The following is an 11,879-nucleotide window of genomic DNA, read 5'->3' as shown; positions in this document are numbered from 1 at the left end:
TCAAGAAAATCACAAAGTTTACATCGATTAAATTATTGGTGAAGTAATATATTTCAACACTTTGTATTTCTGATTAAGAAGATCACTTGTTAAGCTAATGTCCGTTTCACTTTCACGACAAATGTCGAATGAGCGTTTTCATTCACCAACATCTACTTTTCTATGTCAAATCCCTTTTTATCAGCGTTCGGGAAAATTTCGGAAAACGTTAGAGGGGAAATTCTCGGAAAATATTTCAGAGAGAATGTTTTCCCCTTCGGTTGACAGCGTAAAGGGGCTTGTCTCACATTGGTTGATAATAACACGCTGCTTTAAAGAACTTAAAGTTCGCCCATTAGGCATTCTGTTTTTCACTTGTTCGTTGGTAACCTTTTAAATCATAAAGTTTATTTACCTCTTTCGTGTCAGTATCCTATGTACGCCAGTTGAGAATCGAACCCCGGTCGACTGCTTATCAGGCATGTTCTATCACACAGTCCAGGGAAACATCTAAGGTCGATAGTATAAAAAATCTGCATTCTGACATATACTGCACTTTTATGCAACATAAAGCTTTCCCATCAATTATGCACACAATTGTTCATCGAGATACCAATTACACTAGACATAAACACCGTAGTGTTGGTTTAAGATGTCACACACAATAATTACGTCTTCCATCAGCTTGGCTGGATAATCAAATTAACACTGACTATTAAAGATTGATAATAAAAAGGACTATCGAACGGAAAATTTCCATTTCTGATCACACCCCCCTACTGTTTGTGATCCCAGTGGAAAAACATAATTGAACTGGCTAAAGGACAAACTTTCCGAACCTTCTCGATTGTTCGTTTTTTCACGATTTCCATGATACTATAATATAGTTGTTCGTAATTTGAAATACTATTGTATTCCCAATATACTAGATTTTCGGTTTAATTACTAAAGTATTCAACATCATTAATTTTTCACGCCCAAATCGAGTCTTGCGACAAGTTGCTTCCGTACTCACCAATGACAAAGAAACGACTGTGAGGTGAAAATTCTGAGAATCAGTGAAATTCGCTCAACATTCCACGTTCGGATATGAACCATCTTCGGGTTTCACTCACCAACACATTTACACCGTAAGAAATTTCATTCCATTTTTTTCGCGGCACCATTTGTTGTCTTTCACTTGTAAATACTTTAGTTTTATCTTTACTATTAAGAATTTTCAGTTACTTCGTGTAGGATTGTTGAATATCCATTGTACCAGTTTATTGACATAGATTATATTCTATGCTTGCAGCTGTGTTCTTCCTTAACTAACGTCCGTTTCACTGTGATGACACGTGCAAAATGAGCGTTTCCAACCATCGAACTCGGCTTTTCTAGGCAGCATCCCGTCTTATCAACACTCGGAAAATGGAAAAGAGGGGAATTCTCGGAAAATATTTCAGAGGGGATAATGAGAGATCCTTCGGCGCACGGTGGTTCGATGCAAATTTGTAGGTAATAATACCAGTGTGGTCTAATTACTAGCTCGGGTTGATTTTTGCTTTGCTAACCTTCTAACCTTTCAATGTAAATTTTCGTCAAAAAGTAGTGTGAAAATTTGATCTTTGATGGCTTCCATTGTACGGAGTGTAAGTGGCCATACACAAATCGTCACTGTTGTGCTATCTTCAGTCAGAGTTTTTACTAAAAATGTAAACAAAAGTCGTTCTCGCTCGTGTCATAGGTGTATATTGATGAAAAAATTTGTATGGCGTGTCATAATCGTGCATGGAAAACTTTCCATAGAAAAAATCATCAATTATTAACTTTTATTCATATCTTTGACATCATTCGGTCCATAAACGTTCGGTGAGGTTAGAAAAACTCTAGAAAGAGAACTGCGGAGAGAAAAAAAGCGACAGCAAAACCCGAATCCAATCGATTCAAAATGGAGTCTCCGCAGTTCTCTTTCCAGAGTTTTTATAGGTGAGATGCATTTTTGTTTACAATGTTGCCAAATGTGCTATATTTTCAATTTAAAACTTAAACTGCATTTTTCTCACAATTTTTGTATGATTAATTTGAAAATCATTATGCCATTGTGTTTCTCAGATAGTTTTACACATCTTATACATCAACATAACTTGAGTCAGTCATTTGAAGCAAAAAATTTAAAAAAAATTCAGCACGTTTCTTGCTATATCTCAGTAACCAAGCAGAATGTCAACATATTTAACTCGGTTTACCCTATAATGGCGTTTGTCATAAGATAGCATAACACCGACGAAATTACGTCACATTTTGGAGGGTAGGGCATATATAGCGATTTTGCGATAAAGTACAACGAAGGGGAATGTAGGATTAGCAGTCATTCGACGTAGCGTTTGGTTAAAAAATGACGAACATTATAATTCATTGACCCAGAACACAGTTTAATGTTCCGCTATACCCTAGAAAAATAAAACAAATGCAAAATGCATTGATGTCATCTTTCACGCGGTAGCTTGTTTTTCAATTCGTGGAATTTCAAATTTGCGAAACATTGTATGGATTTTTGCGACACTCCAAAAGAGATTTATCTGTAGATAACTTGGCAAAAAAGATTCACCGTCCTAGCTAGTTTGCTTGGTTGGGTGGCAGTTTTTTCTGTCACATTAGGGTATGAACGTATGCTGAATCATCAACAGTAAAACTGCAGTAATTGCGGGACAGTGCAATAAATATGAAATAAATTGGTTATAGACGGCTCTTCGCAAAAGTAGCGTTGTTTCCAAGAGAGAGGTTGGAACTATATGATGAAGGTTGGAGGAAGGGTTCGGAAATCCTCGAAAAATAGATACACCACCTTTCACTTAATTTAAAATTAAACAAATTAGTTAGTCTGAAACGTCACGAAACATAGCGCTACAGTGATTTTACATGTCAACTTTTCAAGTGACCTAATATAAGCTGTAGGTCTCATCGAATAGAACACAATGGGCCCTATTCTCAGTCACCTCACCTCGTGACTAGAAGGAAATTTTGTTCTAGTCACTAGGTGACGTGACTGTGAGAATAGGGCCCAATGTTTGAAAACTGTTGTACACCTTCAAAATCCTGATGCAAAAAGAAACATTTTCTGAGACACTCGGCACAAAAAAATTAGCTGCGTTGTCATTTTTCGAGCGATTGTTTATTTTCCAATAATTTTGAAAAAAAAAACAAAAAATTCGTTCTACTTTCCGAAAAAAACAATTTGTGGTCTAAGCACATTTGAATTATTTTATTTTGTAGAACAGTGTCATTTCTTATGGATATCATAATGTGTCATACCCCATCAGCAGTAGCTATACAATTTCATCAGCTAAATTACGCCCCTGTATTCGGATCAACTACTTGGGGTGCTTCCTACCTACTTATGCAGAAAAACTAATGAAAAACATCCAAAATTTGCACCTTTGACTAAGTTTTAATGGCTCTGCTGCTCTTATAATCAAAAAATTGTATAAACTAACGCACCAAACTTCTCCATTTAGATCTCAATAAAAATAAAAAATGCTGAAAAAAATTAGGATAGTTCAGGAGCACTTCCACAGGCATGAATTTGAAATTTTACCCAAAATCGGCTCGTTTTTCAAAAAAAATCTAGAGTCGCCACCAGTAGGGAGCGTTTTAGCAAATTCACTCCGAAGAAAAAAGTGGTCTTAATACCCTAACCTTTCATTTAAGAAGTATAAAACAAAACCTTGATACCACATTCCGTAGCCGAACTTGACCATATATTTCGATAGACTTTAAGAATATTGTTAGTGTACAGGAAATGACTGGGTAAGAGTTGTAAAATCCAACTGACACTACGAATCATTCCTGATTGGAACTCAAACATACAATCCTCACGAGTAAACGAAAAGCCCACCATACCCCCATGGCCATGGTCCTATTTCTCCCCCACTGCATGTAGTGCTTTAAAAGGGATCAGTCCATGAAAACACCAATAGCATGGTGCGGTAGATCCTATACCATTATCTGAACCCATGAGAATTTGTTCGCGCTCAGCTCAACTACTGACGTGACATTTGTAAAGTATCCCATATAAACTAACGATTGTTTTGAAATTAAGCGATCGCTTCTGTCAAACTACGACAGACTACTACGTGAACCATTATAAAGATGCTGCTAGTGTAACAACCTATTTTAATTTAAACTGTTGAGACATCTGACAGTTTTTGTTCAATGTAGCAAGTCGTTTGATGTATACTCAGTTTAGTTTAGTTCAACAGAGTTCTTTTGAATATAGAGGTTTTAACCTTATAGGCCATTCGCCTCTTTTTTGTTTAAAAAAATCTCTTTGGAAATATTTCTAACCCTATATGCGGGGTTAGGAATCGAACCCAGGTGAGTTGTGGAAATCGATGTATATGTTACTATGTTTTGATTGCCGCAATAAGAATACCTATCCGTCTTTCGATTTCATTGCTTTGGTTTCTCTTAGTTTTAAATTTGCTGAAAATAACCAACAAAATCGATACAGGAAAATCGGTTTACCAACTACGTAACGCCCGCTCCTTTCAACAAAGTTAAAAGGAATGACAAATCAATGCACGTAAAGATTTGAACGATATTCTTGACCATCCGTTCATCAGGTGAGTGAACAATGAAGCCATAATAAATAACATAACATAACTATCCGTTCATCTTTTAAAATTACAAATAATTCAAAAAATTTATATTCAACACATGTAAAACCATTCTTTCACACTGTCCAGCATCAAAACAAACATTTTACTATAGAAAAGTTATGCGCACGCACGCGTCTCTGGCGGAGCAGAAGGCACCTTCAACTGTCGTAGAGGAGGAGAATGGCGTTGGACGCGATCGATTGTGTGCTTTAAATCGACAACTCAATCAAAGCAGTTTTACACATTCGATTACGATTTTAGTGGTGATCAAATACGTATATATGCGATTAGTCAGCTACCGAACATGATCTGCTGAAACGCGAAAATGGGAATGGACACTAATTTGATTGTGTAGCGCTTCCTAGGTCGAATAATATTTTAGCGGTTTGCTTGTCATGAGGAGTAAAATAAAATTTGATGGGCAGGAGGTAAAGGGGAACCCGAACAGATGTCGACCGAAAATGCATTTGTCAAAACCAGTTGTTTCTGAAGTTGTTTTTTTTATTTCAATTGTAGAGGTTTTAATCTTAATCATTAAACGAATTAAACAAATCTCCAACCCCCTGTGTGCAGATGGGAATCGAACCCGGGTGAACTGCGTACAAAACAATTCATTTACCAGCTAAACTATGCCCACACCTAAGTTGCTTTTTTCCTTCAATAAGTGCCTTTATTTGCCGATAACAAAATTGATTATTTAGTCACAAAATATAAAAAAGATCTTGTTGTTACCTGGGAAAATATGTGAACTAGAACTGTGATAATATTTTAGCTCCTGCCCATCAAATTTTATTTTACTCCTCATGACAAGCAAACCGCTAAAATATTGATCCAGTAGATTTTTAGTTATGAATTGAACTCGTTCGAGGCACTTCCGACGACCCACTATCACTCGATCAATTTCCATTATTTTGCAATGAAAATTTAGGAAAATACTGTTCAAATGTTATATTGTTTCCATCGAAAAAAAAGTATTTCCGTGAGTCCCGGTTAATGTGTTGATGTGCTAATATCTAGGGTACAGATAGTGGCGTCGGTGGTAGGCTCACTGTGCAGACAGAGGTCGACGAAAAATAAGTATGAATAAAATTACTTTTACTTAGTTTCTAAGACTCAATATAAAAATGCAAAAAAAAGATATAGATACTTGTGTTTGAGCGAATCTGAAAATCGAATCGAGGGGTCTGAGTAATTTCGCCGAAAGCCATTTCGCCGAAGGTCATTTCGCCGAAGGTCATTTCGCCGAATAGGTCGTTTCGCCGAAGGTCATTTCGCCGAAGGTCATTTCGCCGATTTAAATTTTAATTGACTGATATTTTACCAAAAACAATTTCAATGGCTATAAATAAAAGGTAAATTCAATCTTTTGACCCAAAAAAACAATATGAGTCGATCAAATATTGATTCAATACGCAAATTTTGAACAATGAACAAGGCATATAGTAAAAATATACATACTTGGCATAACAATTTCAAAGAACTACTACGCTAGTTGGATTCTGCTGTTGTTAAAACCGCATATCAATCGGCCTTTAAAAATTAAAGACAATTATCAAACATGTTTTCAATGCCATGCTACACTAATACCATCTTCCTTGGTTAGTTTTTGACAACTATCGATCGTCCCAAATAAAAAATCGAATTTGTTAGTAGTGGCGTGATCTAGTGGTCCAACCAGTTCGCTGGTAACTGTATACCAAACAACATATATAGAAATTAAAAAAAAATCTCAAAAAAGAACAAAAAAATAATAGAAGTAATTTGAAATTTGAGAATTCGTAGATTCAATATATTATATTGAGATAATATTTTGCACAATCTTTTTAATGAATATACAATTTAAATTGTATTTGAGATAGAATTGATGTAATCCATTAATTCATATTCATGGTAGTTGAGTACAATTTTCTTCAATTTTTGGTTCTTCAGTTCAACGTGCTTTTTTATTATACCACCGCCTCCAGCCAACCAGTAACAGCGCGACCTGCTGCAGCTTTTTGTTCCAACTGCATCTCCTTTATAATTCGAATACTGCTAACATGTCGTCCTCCTACCAATGCGGTCCAGCGGTTATGCCAAGATTCAACATTATTCGTTGTCCTCGGAAGTCCATTTTTTGTGTTTTCATAAATGGACCACAATTGGGGTGGAAAAAGTGGTGGGTTTCGTTTTCCAGATCTTCCTTGTTTTTTGCGGCCTAGAACGTATGTTTCTTCTACATACTTTATTAGCGGAGCCATATCTGTCGGAGCTGTCTGCTGGATGAGAGAAAAGGCTCGAGAAATAGCTTCTGATGGTAAAAAAGACAAAGCACGCAACTTTTTAAACAAAAGTGCTGAATTTTTGTTTGTCGAAATCACTGGAACCAGACCAAGCTTTTGGATGTGTTTCCAAATATTCTGGCTATAGTAGAAAAAGCATCCAATTTGCGAAGCATCAGAATATTCGTGATGAAAAGCATTGATCATGCCCTTCTCGAAGTCTGTCAGGATCATTTCTGGAGCTATCTCAATGTCTATCTCAGATGCAACTGCTGTTAGATTTTTGGAGAACTTTTTTGTAAAGTTCCTCCGTCTTATTGGTCATCAACACGTAAACTGCTGGAATGGTATGCATGTGTACTGGTGCAATACTTGAATGAATTGAGAATAGTTGTCTATAATCCACGGGGACAGTATCAAACGTTGCATCTGCGATCCAGTATCGAGCTTGATGCAGTCTTTTTATGTCTGCGGTTGATGCGAATAATATGGCATGGCCCTCTTCGATACTGACTTTTCCCCTGAAAAATTGATCTCCGTCGACGGTCCGCTGATACTCTTCAGGTATTATCAAATCTCCCGAGTTCTCGTCATCAGCACTTCGAGACACTTTTGACCGCGCTCGTTGCACAAGCTTCCTCTGAGCGTTCGAAGAAACCTGCAGTTGGACTTCGTTTGATAACCCAATTGCGGCAGTTCTAGCAATTCTCACTGGTGGACCACTATCGCTTGCCGCATGGCGCTTTATTGACATCCGCAGTCTAATCGCCTCCACTTCTATTGGATCCGGTGCATGAAAATGATCTGATCCGGTTGTCATGACAACATGTGCCGTTCCACGTTTCTTCGTTACAACTCTTGCCGTGCAGCTACTGCGTTCTTCATTTCGTCTGTTTCGGTTCCGACCATCCCAATAGAAAGTATCGTCCGTCTAAGTAACGAAACATTTTTAACACTTTTGGACATTTAAAAAGTCGTATTTAACTTACGTGCTTATTTAAACAGTACAAAAAGCCTTTCCAGTAAAGAATATCGCCTCCTCTGGAACTTTTCAAAATTTCCGGTGAGGCTTCCATTGTGAAGAATGTTATACGATCTATTTCGTTTTGAACGTGAGACGAAAATAATTTTCTTCTAGTGAACATGGCTTGCTAGGAATATAGAAACGATAGCCGAAATGCAAATGTGGTAACTATCACTAAGTGTTATGTTGTATGTTGTTTATGTTATTTTATTCACAATTTGATAAAATGTTGTAACGAGGTGGCCGCTGACCCGCAAAGCATTGATTCACTCGTCGCCCGGTTTGCTCAAACTTAGTGGTTTCAATTAGTTCAAGTCCGACGGAGCGGAGTGATGTCGGACAGCACACGAATAAAAGCGATGTGGCGTAGGCGTAATGAATTACCTAGTTTGCAAAAAGTTAAAAATATTCTTGTTTGGAATATTTACGACAGCTTTTTCGTTGCATATTTGCCGCTGTAATGGAATAAATAAATAAATTTAAAAACAAAACCCTATGTTTGAGTAATCCGGGCAAACGAGTGGATCACAGGTTTGCCTGCGAGAGGCCGCCGCTTCCGACGGCGGGTCGGCGGCCACCTCGTCCTGCGGATCCTCAGCGGCTTTGCGCCGCTTTGGATCCTTGTCCTCGGTTATGCGGCTGGGCCGCAACACACTGGCTTCGCCGCATGCGACATGCACATGCAAGGCCAGTGTAATAACCGAAAAATGGAAAAGCCAAACTGATTTTTTTATTTTAATTTTCTTTAATTATCTATGCTTTTTATAAATGTGATTTAATTTTAAAATATTAATCAAGGGCAATATACTTCGGGGTTGATTTTCTGGTGAAAGGTACATTCTGAAGAATTATTTCCGGATATTGAAATTGTTAGCAGAATAGTTTTGTGTGGTAATCATAATTTCTAGGGAAATTTCTTTGACATTATATTTTCTAGAGAATGTTTTGGCAAAAAGTTTTACAACCACGTTGGACTCCATCTGAATGTAGTAAACATCGTAAATAGAACTTTATATTTAATTTCGGGAATGATTATTCAATTGAATAAATTTGCTACAATAGCAGTAATATAATCCTGAATTGCTTAGGTATTAAAATTGTTAATTTTGCGGAGTCGTTCATTCTTCTGAGCGTGTTCATTCCTCTGTGACATACCCTTAATATTATTTAACCATTGAAATTACTTTTGATACGGCATGGTTAATTCGATGAAATGACCCATTCGGCGAAATGACCCATTCGGCGAAATGACTTTCGGCAAAATGACCTTCGGCGAAATGACCTTCGGCGAAATGACCCGCCCCCGCCCTGCATTTATTCTGTGCACTTGAGAAACGACTGCTAAGTCTATCGAAGTAAAAGATCAAGTTCCGTTATTTTTTTTGCTTTAGCAGACGATGCTCTAGCTAATGGCATAGAGAACAGACGTCCATCTCAACCGTTCAAATTGTGTAAAAATTATAGGCATGCAAACTTTTGTTTGTTGGCTTTGCAGGCCAATGCGAAAGCACTAGAGGGAAGTGGGCCAAATCGAACCGCTGGCCAATTCGTACCACAGCTGTTTCTCAGCTATTGTAATATTATGAAAAGCGGATATAGGGTGAAGTGCCTATTTTCACCATACTAAGGAGGGCGCCTCGCTGGTTCATTAATTACTCGGCCTACAAACAATGGAATGCGTACAAATTGGCATCAATAGCTTAGCTTCGTTGTTAAGTACCAAGATAATAACATACATGCGCTGAAAACTCTCTCGTGTTTGAGCGCAACGAAAACTCGAATCGAGTGCCCCTATTGTTGCGCTACCATTTGACTCAATGCGTTAAACAAAGATGGCAGACACTGCTCTAACCAACGGCTTCAAATGGGTAGCGTGATAATAGAAACATAGCGATAATGGGCTCATCACCCTACATCATTTTCATGGCTGTCATTTAGCTCTGATTTATCTCACAAAATTTTGCGGTTCTCAGTTTTCGTTTGCGTGCACTGGGGGCGAATGTTGTTTCGTAGCGCTTTTTTTGAAAAATGTGTAAACCGAAAAACCAGATTTTTATTGGCAAAAACAATTAATTAAATCAAGTGCATTATCGTGATCTTGCATCTGCCGGGTAATATCTTATATTTAATATCTTGTTTTGGGCGAGACTATCAACTGTTTTCGTTTAGCCGATGGGTGAATAATAGAATATGGGTTGGTCCACGTCGGACGTTTTGCCGTATATACCGTTTGAGAGGTAAGTATGCGCAGACGGTCGAGCTTTTAGAAAAACATCTATAAATCTATTTTAGGTAGTTTGGCTCAGCTCTTACTTTTTTTTTGTATATTTACTACAAAATTTTATATATCAAAGAGAACTTTTCTTTTCACAATTCGAAATTTAGTGGAAATCGAATAGAAATAACTTAGGCCAAAATAGGAATTCATTTCTATTGAAAAAATCGATAATGAATGGGTGGTCCAAATTGGAATAGATTGGGGTAATTCGGACCATTCATATACTTTTGCACAAAACCGTGTATTGCGTATACGGTAAAAGATCGGATAAAGTCACCTTAGAAGAAAATATGCTCAATTGATCAAGCTTTTGGTAAAAATATTTATGTGTGAATCGGTTGGCACGTTCCAGTTCTATAGCTCATAAACCCTTACTAGGTCCGAATTGGCCCAGTTCCCCCTATGCTATATTCCTCCCTAAGGAGGAAAAATTGGGTAAACATCAAAATTTCTCCCCAGGGAGAAACTTTTCGGTGAAACCACTCTTTGTACGATGATGAGACGAAGTCGAAGCACACCCATGATTTTATAAAGTTAGGATTGATGCCCATTACGTACAAAGAGTGGTTTCGCCGAAATTTTTTCCTCTGGGGAGAAATTTTGGTGTTTACCCAATTGTTCCTCCTTAGGGAGGAATATAGCACAGTGCTTTCGCACTGACCTGCTAGGCCAAGACAAGTTTCGGTTTCGCTGTGTCTCATCGGCATAAACAGAACTTCTGCTCGGACGAGACATCACGTTTGACCAGTCACTCGGATGAAACACGAGCACTTTGTGTTTCATCCGAGTGACTGGTCAAACGTGATGTCTCGTCCGAGCAGAAGTTCTGTTTATGCCGATGAGACACAGCGAAGCCGAAACTTGTCTTGGCCTAGCAGGTCAGTGCGAAAGCACTGTGCTATATTCCTCCCTAAGGAGGAACAATTGGGTAAACACCAAAATTTCTCCCCAGAGGAAAAAATTTCGGCGAAACCACTCTTTGTACGTAATGGGCATCAATCCTAACTTTATAAAATCATGGGTGTGCTTCGACTTCGTCTCATCATCGTACAAAGAGTGGTTTCACCGAAAAGTTTCTCCCTGGGGAGAAATTTTGATGTTTACCCAATTTTTCCTTCCTTCGTGATTTGATAAGTTTTTTTGTTTATTTGGGTTTTAACCATTTGGTCGTTCGCCCGTAACAAATTTGTTGCAAATATTATCTAAAATTCATTATATTTTGTTTCCAATTTCAATGTGGGGGTTTTTATTGGTGCTGTTGCTGTTGCTTGATTCGTCTGGGTTGTGTGCATCCTCTCCAGGACCCGTCTAGCGTTGGCGGAGGGCCCGCGGTGGGATGATTTTGTTGTTGGGCCGCGGGAAACCTCCCCGATTGCCTGGGCGGGAACGGTGGAGGGCATGCTTTGTTGTGGTTGTTGTTTGATTTTTCTGGGCCGCGTGCATCCTCTCCAGCACCCAACTAGGGTGTGGCGGAGGACCCGCGGTGGGATGGGTTTGTTGTTGGGCCGCGCTCTGTTGTGGTTGTTGTTTGTTTTGTGGGTGGGTTTTGATGGACCGCGAGAAACCTCCTCAGCACCCGGTCCCATTGTGACGGAGGGCCCGCGGTTGTACGTGGTAGTGGTCTTCCGGATGCCTGTAGTTTGATAGGACGTCTTCTTTTAAATTTGTTCATATTAGCCGGCGTCCCTTAAGGACAG

General features: G+C 38.4%; 1 protein-coding gene across 2 annotated transcripts in view; it reads right to left on the bottom strand.

Moving 5' to 3' along the window:
- LOC131686061 (1-phosphatidylinositol 4,5-bisphosphate phosphodiesterase epsilon-1-like) overlaps positions 1-1,329 on the bottom strand; it is an 84,397-nt gene extending 83,068 nt beyond the window's left edge. Inside the window, exon 1 of one of the 2 annotated variants that reach the window (XM_058970188.1) lies at positions 995-1,329. The gene's annotated coding sequence lies outside the window, so the exon portion shown is untranslated. Of the gene's footprint in view, positions 1-394; positions 970-994 lie in introns of those variants that run through there. The other variant, XM_058970186.1, reaches the window with a different exon arrangement.
- Positions 1,330-11,879: the final 10,550 nt, after the last annotated feature.

Source organism: Topomyia yanbarensis, chromosome 2 (assembly GCF_030247195.1).
Source record: "Topomyia yanbarensis strain Yona2022 chromosome 2, ASM3024719v1, whole genome shotgun sequence".
Taxonomy (NCBI): Eukaryota; Metazoa; Arthropoda; class Insecta; order Diptera; family Culicidae; genus Topomyia; species Topomyia yanbarensis.
The sequence above is the reverse complement of the archived record's forward strand: the minus strand, read 5'-3'. Positions and strand labels throughout refer to the sequence as shown.